This window comes from Phyllobates terribilis, unplaced genomic scaffold (genome assembly GCF_046119375.1).
Source record: "Phyllobates terribilis strain yellow unplaced genomic scaffold, ASM4611937v1 Scaffold_11__3_contigs__length_659146591, whole genome shotgun sequence".
NCBI classification, from domain to species: Eukaryota; Metazoa; Chordata; class Amphibia; order Anura; family Dendrobatidae; genus Phyllobates; species Phyllobates terribilis.
The window spans coordinates 549,151,815-549,164,930 of record NW_027362771.1 but is presented as its reverse complement, the minus strand read 5'-3'; the positions used below and the strand labels follow the sequence as shown (position 1 = coordinate 549,164,930).

At 42.8% G+C, this 13,116-nt stretch overlaps 1 protein-coding gene across 3 annotated transcripts in view; it reads right to left on the bottom strand.

The window, feature by feature from the left end:
* Window positions 1–13,116, bottom strand: part of BIN3 (bridging integrator 3) — a 50,276-nt gene that overhangs the window by 36,315 nt on the left and 845 nt on the right. The window contains exon 2 of one of the 3 annotated variants that reach the window (XM_073654031.1): window positions 503–702. The exons of the other annotated variants lie outside the window; for them this stretch is intronic. The gene's annotated coding sequence lies outside the window, so the exon portion shown is untranslated. The remainder of the gene's footprint in view (window positions 1–502; window positions 703–13,116) is intronic. 3 annotated transcript variants of the gene reach the window in all.

Here is a 13,116-nt window from a genome sequence, read left to right as displayed (position 1 = left end):
ATACTGGAGATGCCAGTGGTGCTGAGGCAAGAAGAGACTGCTGTCCAGCATGTGTATCTGACATAATACTAGAGATGCCAAATAAGAAGAGGCTGCTCACACTGCTGTCCACCCTGTCTCTCCCACAAGAAAGCTGTTTTAACTAACTACAGTGTTTAGTACCTTCGACAAAACAAATGCGATTTGCTAATTAAAGGCATTTAAAAAATTAATAACACTTATTTTTTACTTTTTTTTCTTAGTCAGAAATGCAGTGTAAAGTACTTTAGAGCCATGTTTACATGTCGGGGTGAAATCCAAAACTGGCCCATTTATTTCTACTGTACATTCGCATGAAAATTTTCTGATGCACGTGAACCAAATTGTAGCGACCCCATTAACTTTAATGCAATGTAAATATCACAAACTTTGCCGAAAAATAAAAATCAATGTGAAATAAATGTGAACATACTCTAAAGGGAAATCCGGTGAGACAAAAATAAAAATTCTCATGAGTTCCTACCTGAAATCATGATGTCTGAAGCCAGCAAGGCTTCTTCTGTCTTTCTGAATAAGGAGATATCAGCTGGGATATGTTGCATAGCAACAGTCCATAAATGTATCAGGGACATGGCAGCTCCATCATCTTGTGTCCTTGCCACAAAGATCCCTAACATGCCAAGAAATAACGCTGCCCGCTGCTTGTGAAGACTATCGTGGTATCTGCAAGATAAATGCGGCTGGAAGTCGATTACAGCACAGGGAGAACATGGACAAAACTTCAGCCACACAAGTTACTGCCACCTCATTCTGGAATTTAGTTGGGCCCTTGAGAGGAGGCTCCACTTCTTACTTGCCTTAATGGGGTTGTCTAAGTTTGGGATGAAAGTCTGCAGTCACTCTGTGACTGAAGACTAATGAATTCTCACAGCCGAGAGCGGGCGGTCACATACGGACTAGACGTGCGCTGCCTTTTACTCAAGTCACTTACATTGAGTGAGGCCGAGAAAGTCGGATTGTGGAAATCGGAAACTTGCGCTCACTCGCCGCCAGAAAATCCTGACAGTGTGTACAATGTGAAGATTCATTAATCTGCTGACATGCAGACTTTCATCCCAAATCTGGACAAGCCCTTTAATAGAATTAGTCCTAAGATAGAAAGATATCACCTATCCAGCGTTCCCAAGAAAAGTGCTTTGGAATCCAGCTCTGCATAGCCCCGTCTTCAATGGAAACTTCATTGTCTATGGATTAGTGATGAGCGAGTATGTTCTGTGAAACCTTTCGGCGAGCATGCTCGGGTGCTCGCCGAATATCTTCAGAGGTGCTGGGTGTTATGTTTTCGTCACTCAGTGCTCATGATTTGCGACTGTTTAACACCTTTAATACATGTGAGGAATGCCTAAGAAACAGTCATTCCTCACATGTATAAAAGCTGTCAAACAGTCGCAAATCATGCACACGGAGTGACTCAAACATATCACCCGAGCACGCCGAAGATACTGGGGAAACACCCGAGCATGCTCGTAAATCTCGAGTAACGAGCATGCTCGCTCATCACTACTATGGATCTTTTGGAGAAAGGAGCACAGCACACAGTAAATGGAGTAGAGGTTCAGCATGCGCACCTCCACCCCATTTGAGACGGGACCCTGAAGGGCTTTTTCACAGGTTTCAGTGCTCCATCCTGGGGATTGCAAGGGATGATCTTAACCAATCAAAAAGTTATCCCCTACGCTATGGATAATTTACTATCTTGAGATTAACCCTCTGGACAGCATAGACGGACTAGAATACAATGTAAGGGACATCATAATATGCTCTCCTATTAAGCAAAATATATTGTGGAATTTTGGCTAATAAGATTTAATGCAAAAATATTCGTCTCAGAGTTTGTGAGTCCAGTGTATTCTTAAGGAGAGTCCTCACAGTGATTGACAGGCTGTGGTGAATGCACATATGGGAGAGGGGCTGATGGGGAGGAATGGAGAGACTCATTAATTGAGTGTTTGATCGATCCTATTTGCAGAGGAAAAACACATCATAAGATAGAGAAGCTGAAGATAAACGTAATGATAGATGTCCACTACATCCTGTATACACACATTGCACCGCTCATCTGCGCCCCCCCCCCCACTAACCATGGACGTATCACCGCCACCTGGAAATAGACTTTCTATAAACATCGGATCAGCTCACCGTGGATAACAAGCGTATAGTTATAGCAGACAGGAAGGGGAAAGAGATCGAGGAGGAGAACAGGAAGACGTGCGGGTGTCAGGAACAGACTGAGGTCTAACCACTAATGATTACCTATAGACACAGCCAGACCGACACATACACACACACCATGCCCGTCATATCAAGAACTAGCCTCGGGGTATAGAGTCATCCAGCATTTGTATACACCGTCAGTATATAGCGTCTACCTTATCATTACCAACCCTGACCACTATTTGCCAACCATGACACAAGACGGCCATGCCGCAGCAGGCGCTCGGATCACGTCTCTCCTCCACTGCTCACAACTTTAGTCTTCATTCTCCCTCGCCATACTTTTTTTTTGTTCCCCCTCACAGTCGGGATGTGCCCGATTCTGGCACCGTCGGTTATCTGGCAGCAGTGGATAATTAAAAAGATAAAATAATTATAAAGAAAAAAAAAAAACACAGTAGATATGCACATGGCAACCAGCTCCCCATCAGCCAATAGGATGTCAGCGGTGGCTGGACGGCGTTTCGGAGGCTGGCTATGCATCGGTATATTTAGAAGGCCTGACTCACAGCTTGTTTACAGTACAGATCTCCAGATGGACTCGTGGAAAGCACAATCCACTGCAGGGAAAATACACAGATATATTACTGCTTTTTAACATCTAGAGAAGAAGGCTGCGTTAACCCTTCCTACGCTGTCCCGTTAACTCATGCATCGGAATAGTGCACGATAAAATGGGCGCAAAGTGTTAAACGCCTGCACAGACCCCAACCAGGAGAACTGAATCCTGTGCAGGGGTATGTGTGACGGAAGTGGCACTAGTATCAGTCCCGGGCTCCTCAGATCAACCATAGTCTAGGGATGAAAAATCACCACCCCTACAAGTCCATTCAAATAAAAAACCTCTCTCGAAATCCAGGCGCTCAGAGCGGTAACAGAAATGGACGAGTGAGGCTTCTTCCATGGAGATTCTTGGCATGGTGGAGGGCTGCAATCTGTTCTCCGAGCAGAGTAGGATACAGCAGCTTGTGGTAACTTTATAATGTATGGATCATGGCGACATCTCACAACAATAAAAATGCAAGAGCCTAGAAAAATTTACATTTATCTGTTAACGCCAAGGAGTTCCATTACCAAAAGTGCAAGACCTCGGGCTTGGGTAGACGACCTACTCAGCCAGGTCTTAAGTGTCCCGTCTGGAAGCTGGGAACTAGATACCCAATGCTTCCTTCTGCTAAACTAATGGGATGAACATACAAAATAGGCAAAAGTTGGCTCAATTGGTTGTTTTCTGCGGGGCAGGGTAACTCTACTCCTCCCCTACATCCACCATCAGCCAAACCCACAGAGTTCATAGAGCTCCAAACAACTATGTAATGGGAAAGATTTACTAAGACAGGTGTTTTATATGGCAGTCTGAAAAAGATAAAAGTCATTAGAGATAAATGTCTTTTAAATTAATTTGCCCTATTAAACCACTAAAACGTTTGGAAAATTTTGGACTCCCCTTAAATCGGAAAATAAAATCTATAACTTATGAGCAGGTACAGAAATGGGATACATTTAACCACATTTTCTGGCATAAAGTTTCATAAATCTGGCTAAAACTTGTCAACTTCTAGTACATCCCAACCAAAAGTTCGGGTACCCATTGTTTTCAATGGGGTTCAGGTTTTGGTTGAAGTTCGGGTACGGTTCTGCTAGCTGAACCAAACTTTTATATAAAGTTCCAGTTGGGTACCAGAACCCGAACTTCCAACAGGTCCGCCCTTTCCTAGAAATAAAAGACCAACAGAAATGTCTAGCAAACCTTTTTCGGCTTCTTGTTAAGAATAATTGCATGCTCAGCCAAAAGGCATCTATCTAAAGTGCATGGGCACCTTTATGGTGCAGTCAGACGGCCGTATACATCGGACTGACATCGGACTGCAGTGCTCAGACTGGCCATGGCTCTCCCAACTCGAGCGTGACAGCTGCATAGGAATATATGAAGCAGTTATGCTCGGGTCAGAAAAAACACCGGCCAGTCTGTGCCAATCTGAACCTGGTAAGACTGCGCCCTTACAGACTCTCACTTCACAAGAATCAGCCCAGGAGGACCTGGTCAATGACCTAAAGAGAGCTGGGAGCACAGTCTCAAACATTACCGTTAGTAACACACTACACCGTCATGGATTAAAATCCAGCAGGGCACGAAAGGACCCTCTGCTCACACCAGCAGATGTCCAGGCCCGTTTGAAGTTCGCCAATGACCATATGGATGATCCCAAAGCAGCATGGGAGAAGGTCATGTGGTCAGAGGAGAAAAAAAAAAAAAAACAATAGAACTTTTTGGTATCAACTCCACTCGCTGTGTGAGTACAACCCCAAGAACACCGTCCCAACCGTGAAGCATGTTGAGGGAAACATCATCCTTTGGGGGTGCGTTTCAGTAAAGAGGACAGAACGACTGCACCATATTGAAGGGAGGATGGATGAGGTCATGTAGCGTGAGATTTTGGCCAAAAACCTCCTTCCTTCAGTAAGAGCATTGAAGATGGGTCGTGGCTGGGTCTTCCAGCATGGCAATGACCTGAAACACACAGCCAGGGCAAATAAGGTGTGGCTCCGTAAGAAGCATTTCAAGGTCCTGGAGTGGCGTATCCAGTCTCCAGACCTGAACCGAATAGAAAATCTTTGGAGGGAGCTGAAACTCCATGTTGCCCAACGACAGCCCTGAAACCTGAAAGATCTAGAGAAGATCTGTATGGAGGAGGGGGGCCAAAATCCCTGCTGTACTATGTGCAAACCTGGTCAAGAACTACAGGAAACATCTGACCTCTGTAATTGCAAACAAAAATTTCTGTAACAAATATTAAGTTCGGTTTTTCTATTGTATCAAATACTTATTTCATGCAATAAAATGCAAATTAATTGTGTAAAAATCATATAAAATGATTGTTTTTTCTTTTTAGACTGTCTCTCACAGGTGAAGTGTACCTACGATAAAAATTACCGACCTCTTCATTCTTTGTAGGTGGGAAAACTTGCAAAATCGGTAGTGTATCAAATACTTATTTTCCCCACTGTATACAAATTAAATTAATTTGGTGCATTTTACCCAAATTATCTTTTTTTCTTTCTTTTCAGTCTGGTATTTAAAAACACCTGTCTTCGTAAATCTTCCCCATTAAATGGTTGTTCGGAGCCCTAGGACCTTGGTGGGTTTGGCTGATGGAAGAGGTCTATGTTTTTTTCAGATACAGCAAAAGTGATAAAACTAATTAGTAAAATGCTGTATGATAATGCCCTGAGGAGTCAAGTGGGCGTCCTCTGGTGTGCAAGAGTCACACTGTCCGGTGCCAACTAATGCCCCTCCAATGACATCCCTCCCAGCCCCAATAATCACCACCACGCTTATCCAAATCTTCTGCATACCTCTTTGTCATGGACTCATCTAGGGGTACTGCACTCAGGTATGGGTGTTTTTTTTTTTTATTTTCTCTCTTTTGTTGCATTGGAAAAAAACAGACAGGGCATGTTCAAAAGAGTGTCAGGTCATCTATTATGGCATGGTGGAAGTACAAGGCAGTCACGTGAACTGATAAGTCCCCTGTAAAGGAATTTTCATTGCTTTATGAAAAAGTGGCCAAAAAAAACCAACAACCCAAAAAGAATTCTTTGCTGACCCAGTGCTGCCACTTCAGAGGTTGTACATCATTGATGTGACCACTGCAGCCGATCACTGGTCTCTGCTGGTTACATGTCATACATAAGAATATCACTACTGTTATTTAATTAACCTATTCCCTGCTCTTGATCACCTTTTTGATAAATCTTAAAAAAAAAAAAAAAAAACACCATTTTAAAAAGAGTAAAAAGAAACCTGGCTGCATCGCACTAACATCAGCTTGTTTCTTCAGAGTGTTTGTACGGCCATGTAACCCTGTGAAAAAGTAACCAGCCCTCATTCCTTCCAAGGTGACGCTGCCAAAAACGGGGACGTAATGCTGTTGATCCGGTACGGGTGAATGTAGAACTAGGTGAATCAGGGCTCGGAGAAGAACGAGGGAGGAGGGAACTTCACATGGATGCTGTTTGCGGAGCATATTTGGCTACATAAGATATTTTTCTCTAGGAGCTGGAGGGTGGCCAAAAATACCCAAGAATGGGCTGTGCAGAGCGTTCTGCGCTGTCAAAGCTGTGTATCTCTTGTGCTGCCAGAAAACGCACATCTCCAGGCATGTAAAAATGCCCTGCTTATGTAAAGTAACAGCTCTTAAAGGGAATGTCCTACGACAATCTCTTTTTTTAATTTAACTTTTGGGACAACCATTGAGTAAAACAAGGAGCTCTCAGTCCCTATTTTTTGTTTGAAAGCAAGATAAGCATGTGCTGCCCCTCTCAGTAGAATAGGGGGGGTAGAAGAAATAGCATCCTTAGGGTCATATTGTTCCAAAGTATGTCAAAAAAAAGTCCCTTTGGTGCACATTACCGAGGTATTTAAACTGGATGGAATAGCAAATTTGACTATTTAAGACTGAAGCATATAGCAGCCTTTTTTCTATCTTCTACCAAATGGGACCCAGTGGGTGACACTTGCCTCTCTCTGTGCCTCTACGATGGAAAACATGGGAGATATACAGTGGGTACGGAAAGTATTCAGACCCCTTTAAATTTTTCACTCTGTTTCAATGCAGCCATTTGGTAAATTCTTAAAAGTTCATTTTTTTCTCATTAAAGTACACTCTGCACTCCATCTGGACTGAAAAAAAAAAAACAGAAATGTAGAAATTTTTGCAAACTAATTAAAGAAGAAAAACTGAAATATCACATGGTCATAACTATTCAGACCCTTTTGAGCTAGTACAGCCATGAGTCTTCTTGGGAAAGATGCAACAAGTTTTTCACACCTGGATTTGGGGATCCTCTGCCATTCTTCCTTGCAGATCCTCTCCAGTTCCGTCAGGTTGGATGGTGAACGTTGGTGGACAGCCATTTTCAGGTCTCTCCAGAGATGCTCAATTGGGTTTAGGTCAGGACTCTGGCTGGGCCAGTCAAGAATGGTCACAGAGTTGTTATGAAGCCACTTCTTTGTTATTTTAGCTGTGTGTTTAGGGTCATTGTCTTGTTGGAAGATGAACCTTCGGCCAAGTCTGAGGTTCAGAGCTCTCTGGAAGAGGTTTTCATCCAGGATATCTCTGTACTTGGCCGCATTCATGTTTCCTTCAATTGCAACCAGTCGTCCTGTCTCTGCAGCTGAAAAACACCCCCATAGCATGATGCTGCCACCACCATGTTTCACTGTTGGGATTGTATTGGGCAGGTGATGAGAAGTGCCTGGTTTTCTCCACACATACTGCTTAGAATTATCACCAAAAAGTTCTATCTTTGTCTCATCAGACCAGAGAATCTTATTTCTCACAGTCTGGGAGTCCTTCATGTGTTTTTGAGTAAACTCTATGCTGGCTTTCATCTGTCTTGCACTGAGGAGAGGCTTCCGTCGGGCCACTCTGCCATAAAGGCCCGACTGATGGGGGGCTGCAGTGATAGTTGACTTTGTGGAACTTTCTCCCATCTCCCTACTGCATCTCTGGAGCTGAGCCAGAGTTATCTTGGGGTTCTTCTTTACCTCTCTCACCAAGGCTCTTCTCCCACGATTGCTCAGTTTTCCTAGACCTGAACATCCAGCCAGACTTCTGGTGGTCCCAAACTTCTTCCATTTAAGGATTATGGAGGCCACTGTGCTCTTAGGAACCTTGAGTAATGCAGAAATTCTTTTGTAACCTTGGCCAGATCTGTGCCTTGCCACAATTCTGTCACTGAGCTCCTTGGGCAGTTCCTTTGAGCTAATGATTCTCATTTGGTCTGAAATGCACTGTGTGCTGTGAGGCCTTATATAGACAGGTGTGTGCCTCTCCAAATCAAGTCCTATCAGTTTAATTAAACACAGCTGGACTCCAATGAAGGAGTAGAACCATCTCAAGGAGGATCACAAGGAAATGGACAGCATGTGACCTAAATATGAGTGTCTGAGCAAAGGCTCTGAATACTTATGACCAGATCATATTTCAGTTTTTATTTTTTATTTTTTTATAAATTTGCAAAAATTTCTACATTTCTGTTTTTTTTCAGTCAAGATGGGGTGCAGAGTGTACTTTAATGAGAAAAAACAATGAACTTTTTCGAATTTACCAAATGGCTGCAATGAAACAGAGTGAAAAATTTAGAGGGGTCTGAATACTTTCCATACCTACTGTACACGAAGGATGAAGAGAAAAAAAAACTAACTCTGATGAAATGATTTAACATGATGTGAACTGAGCCTTCGCAAAATGTCGCAAAAATCTCAAACTCCCTCAAACAATTAGGAAAGGTTCCCACGATGGCGTAGTTTCTCGTTATTATGAATGCAATTCCTGCTGCTTAGCCACAAAACAGTGCAGCAACTAATTACTCTGATAACTGCACCAACAATTAACACAAGATGTTGGCGAGCTAGAAAGTTCCCGTCCGCATCGTGGCAGCTCCACGTGGCCTTACCCTAACAGACCGAGTCTCGTGGAGATCTTTGTTTCATTCTGAACCGCTGAATCAGATGTGAGGCCCAAACTGACTGGTAATGAGGTCATGTAGCAGATGGACACATACATAGATGGGTAAAAAAAACACATATTATAACAATTATACCAAGCAGTTTTGCTCTCTGCCCTTCATGCCAGGGTACATCCATCGGAAGCCAAATAGATTTTGCACTCAACCTAATTTATCTCTGTGGGTGTAAGAATCACAGACCACTCCACCCGTGCCGACATCTCCACTACCTTCAGTCTGTGCCTAACGGAGAAGCTAGAGAAAAGGGCCTGCGTACTGGCGAAGTGCTGCCAACTAGATATGTATAGTTTCAGTTGACTCCATGAGTGGCAAACCTTAAAGGGTTTTCTGATTTCACAATGAAATCATAGCTAATGCTGATGTTGCCAATATCCTAATGGTGGATCTGGTCGTTAACTGTTTTGTATGAGTTAGTGATCAGACCTGGCTTAGATTTGTGAGTAGGGAGCCATTAGTGATTTTTGGGCAACTCCCCTTGTATCATAATTTTGATTGATTATAGTTTTCTGTTATAGCTGTAAAGTGATCATTGGTAAAATTGGATGGGGTGGGGCCATACTTTAAATCAGCCCCCTATTGCTCCTAAGGTATCTACTGGATAGTTGTTGTAGTGTTTTATACATGATATTTTGGACTGAAATAAAAGATGCATTGCAAAGACCCTTAAAGGTCTACAAGTATAAAGAGGGGACAATTCTCATGAAAACAGAAAAAAGACTAAATGATATCAGCACTGATGGGCTCATCCCATAATGATACGCCAAGTGTATATGTCTGCAACGTCCCCTCTATGAGTACCTGCAACAACAACTCCTACTCTGGTGGATTTCCAGGACTTTAACTCCATCCCGCTTCATGACGTCTTATTGCATAATGGTGCGGGTGTATAAAGTGGGTTCAGGAGCAGAGACGACTCCACTCAGGGCAGGGGCGTTACACAGCCAGCACCTACTGCTAACAGCAGCAACATGAAACAGCGCCAATCACTGCTGTTTAACCAATTTAATGCCAACGGTCAATCTCTGCCAGCAACAATTAAGTCATGAAATGCAAAAAATAAAACTCTCTCAAGCCCAACAAAATAACAGCTGTGGATACCCAGATAAAGAACAAGAGTCAATTTAAAAAAAATAAATAAAATGAACGCTCACAGCAAAAAATACCAAGTCTCTGGGTTGTGAGGATAGAACCCATCAGATCAAAGTAATGAGAAGATGCCGAACTGCAAAAATAGAGCCCAACGTCTGTAGTTGCATATCCTACAAATTGAAGGCAGCCGAACTGTGAATTTACCAGAATATCACCCTAAACTAATGTGCATCATAGAGGTGAAGGTAGGAGAACCAGCCAGGGCTGTAGAGTCATGCAGTCGGTGTCCATTTTGGTGGAGTCGGTATAAAATGGACCAACTCCGACTCCTAACATATATAATAAATTGGGTCCAGTAGTTCAATGCAATTTGTGGGGAATATTTTTTCATAAGAATTTGGGAAAGTTATGAAATGTCCTATAAATGTCTGTCCTATTCCTGATCTAAGGGTCTAGACTTTTAGCTGAGATTATTCTGTGCTACAGTAAATTTATCACTTAAACATGAGCCATGTATGAGGGAGTCGTGGAGTTGGAGTCATGGAAATTGAGGAGTCGGAGGTTTGGCTTACCGACTCCACAGCCCTGGAACCAGCAACCACAATCCTAATAAACTCAATGCATCATAATCTTTAAGAGTTAATAAGAAAATTATATTAATCTAGACCACATCGTCCAAATTAAAGGCATTATTTTTAGTGTGAACTGTCCATTTGAGGCCTCATGATGTCCACTACACTACCCGGACCATGGGGATCACAAGTTGTATCTGTGATACCAAAAAGTAACAATCTAGTTTCAAATGCTGATAAGTATTTTTCTATATAGATACCCTCTTATGTGTGATACAGTAGCAGTTTTAGGGATTTGTAGATGAGTGTCGCTCAATTTTGGTCTCCGGTGTATAAAAAGGACGTGGCTGCGGGTGCACAGGAGAGTGACCAAGGTTTTAAGGGAATGGATGGTCTGTAATAGCAAGACAGGTTATCAGACTTGGGGGTTATTCAGTTTGAAAAACGACTGCTTAGGGGAGATCTTAATACAATGTACAAATATATGAGGGGACCGTACTGTACAGAGACTGTATAATGATCTTTTTACACTTACACAAGGGGCATCCTCTAAGTCTAGAAGAAAGTTTTATTATAACCAGAGGCCAGGGATCCGCTGCCGAAAGGGCGGCGAGGCCAGGGATCCGCAGCCGAAAGGGCGGCGAGGCCAGGGATCCGCAGCCGAAAGGGCGGCGAGGCCAGGGATCCGCAGCCGAAAGGGCGGCGAGGCCAGGGATCCGCAGCCGAAAGGGCGGCGAGGCCAGGGATCCGCAGCCGAAAGGGCGGCGAGGCCAGGGATCCGCAGCCGAAAGGGCGGCGAGGCCAGGGATCCGCAGCCGAAAGGGCGGCGAGGCCAGGGATCCGCAGCCGAAAGGGCGGCGAGGCCAGGGATCCGCAGCCGAAAGGGCGGCGAGGCCAGGGATCCGCAGCCGAAAGGGCAGCGAGGCCAGGGATCCGCAGCCGAAAGGGCGGCGAACTAGTTCGATTGCCGTATGTGGAGTCGGGAAGGACTTTTTCCCCTAATATAGAGCAAATAACATCCGCCTTATGGGGTCTTTACCTTCCTGTGGATGAACATGTTAGTGTATTGGTTGATGGACTTATATCTACCTTCACTCTTAAAAAACTATGAAACGTTTTCTGACAGAAGGAGAAACCTGTTGGCATCCCTATACAGTGTGGCTTTGATGGGTTTCATGCTTTTGTTTATAGCTAACTTGTGATATGGTAGTTTTAGAACATGTTTTGCTTCTGTTAGTAGACTAATAACCTCGCATTATTAACCTTTAACGGGTTATGATGATTACTGAAGCTTACTGCGATTGCGGGTGCAATAGAAACTAGATCTCCCACCTACACAATAAACATTAGGCTGGGGTGATATTAAGGTAAATATAAGGTTTGCCTGAATATTCGAAAGATACTTAATGACCGTACATCAAGCTCAGTTCTGGGAAACTAGTATGCTCTATTTTTTTCTTTTTTTATAATGGTGTATTAAAAGTTCCGTTGTAATGTTAAGGAAAAAAAATGTATTTAACCAAATGCAAACAAAAAGTTGACGTACCCCAAAAGCCTATGTTCTCATGCAGCCAAAACCTGCTCTCTTTGGCATTAAAAATACTGCGTTCTGAAGGCCCATTCTGCAGTATTTCCTCCACTTTTTTTTAAGCTTTTTTTGAGTGCAGATTACATGTGAGCTTTGTGTACAGTATATGTTTAATAAAGTTAGTTTTATTCACCCAAAAAACTTCAAAAACGCAGTGGAATTTACAGAAAAAAAGTTTACATTTTTACTGCGTTTTTTTTTCTCATTCTCTATACAGAAAGTAAAACGGTGAAAAAACGCTGAATGAATTAATATACAACAGATTTTAAAAAAACACAGCAGTTCTCAAATCTAGTCAGGAAAAAAAAAAAAAAAGAGAAGCATGTGCTTGAATTTCTGAAATCTCATAGCTTTTGCTGGTACAGTAAAAAACTGCTTTTAAATTTGCAAAAAAAAGCCGCTGCGTATGAACACAGCCAAATAGTATCATTAAAAAAATAACAGCTCAGCCACGGGCCCTTAGATAGATCCATTGAAGGACACAATTTTTATTCACGTAGGGTGAAAATATATTTTATACACACAAACACTTTTTTTTTTTGCACCATACAAGTGCTATTGCTGTAAATGTGCTGACCTGAAGAATCATACTGTCGGGTCATTTTTCCGCACAACAAACGCCATAAAAACAAACCCCCAAGAAACAATGGCAAACTTTTGGGGTGTTTTTTTTATTGCACTATAAGGTAAAGGAAATGATGTGATTCAAAACCACAACTCATCCCACCTCCCCCCAAAAACTAAAAACTCACACAGCTAAGACGAGAGAAAAAAAAAAAGTTATGTTTCTCAGAAGAATAGTAGAAAAAAAATTAAAACAAAAACTGGCTGTGTCCATAAGGTGTTAATAATGATGATTAGAGATGAGCGAACCCAAACTGTAAGGTTCAGGGTTCATACTGGTGTCCGGTGCTGAACTCCAAACACGGCCTTCTCCTGGAAGTCCGTTTAGAGTCTGGACACGTGAGAGAGAGATTTTTCCAGCTCTACAGTTCGGGTCCCTGTTGATTTCAATGGGGTTCAGGTTGAGGTTTAAGTTCAGGTACAGTTCTGGTACCCGAATCAAACATTGGACTAAAG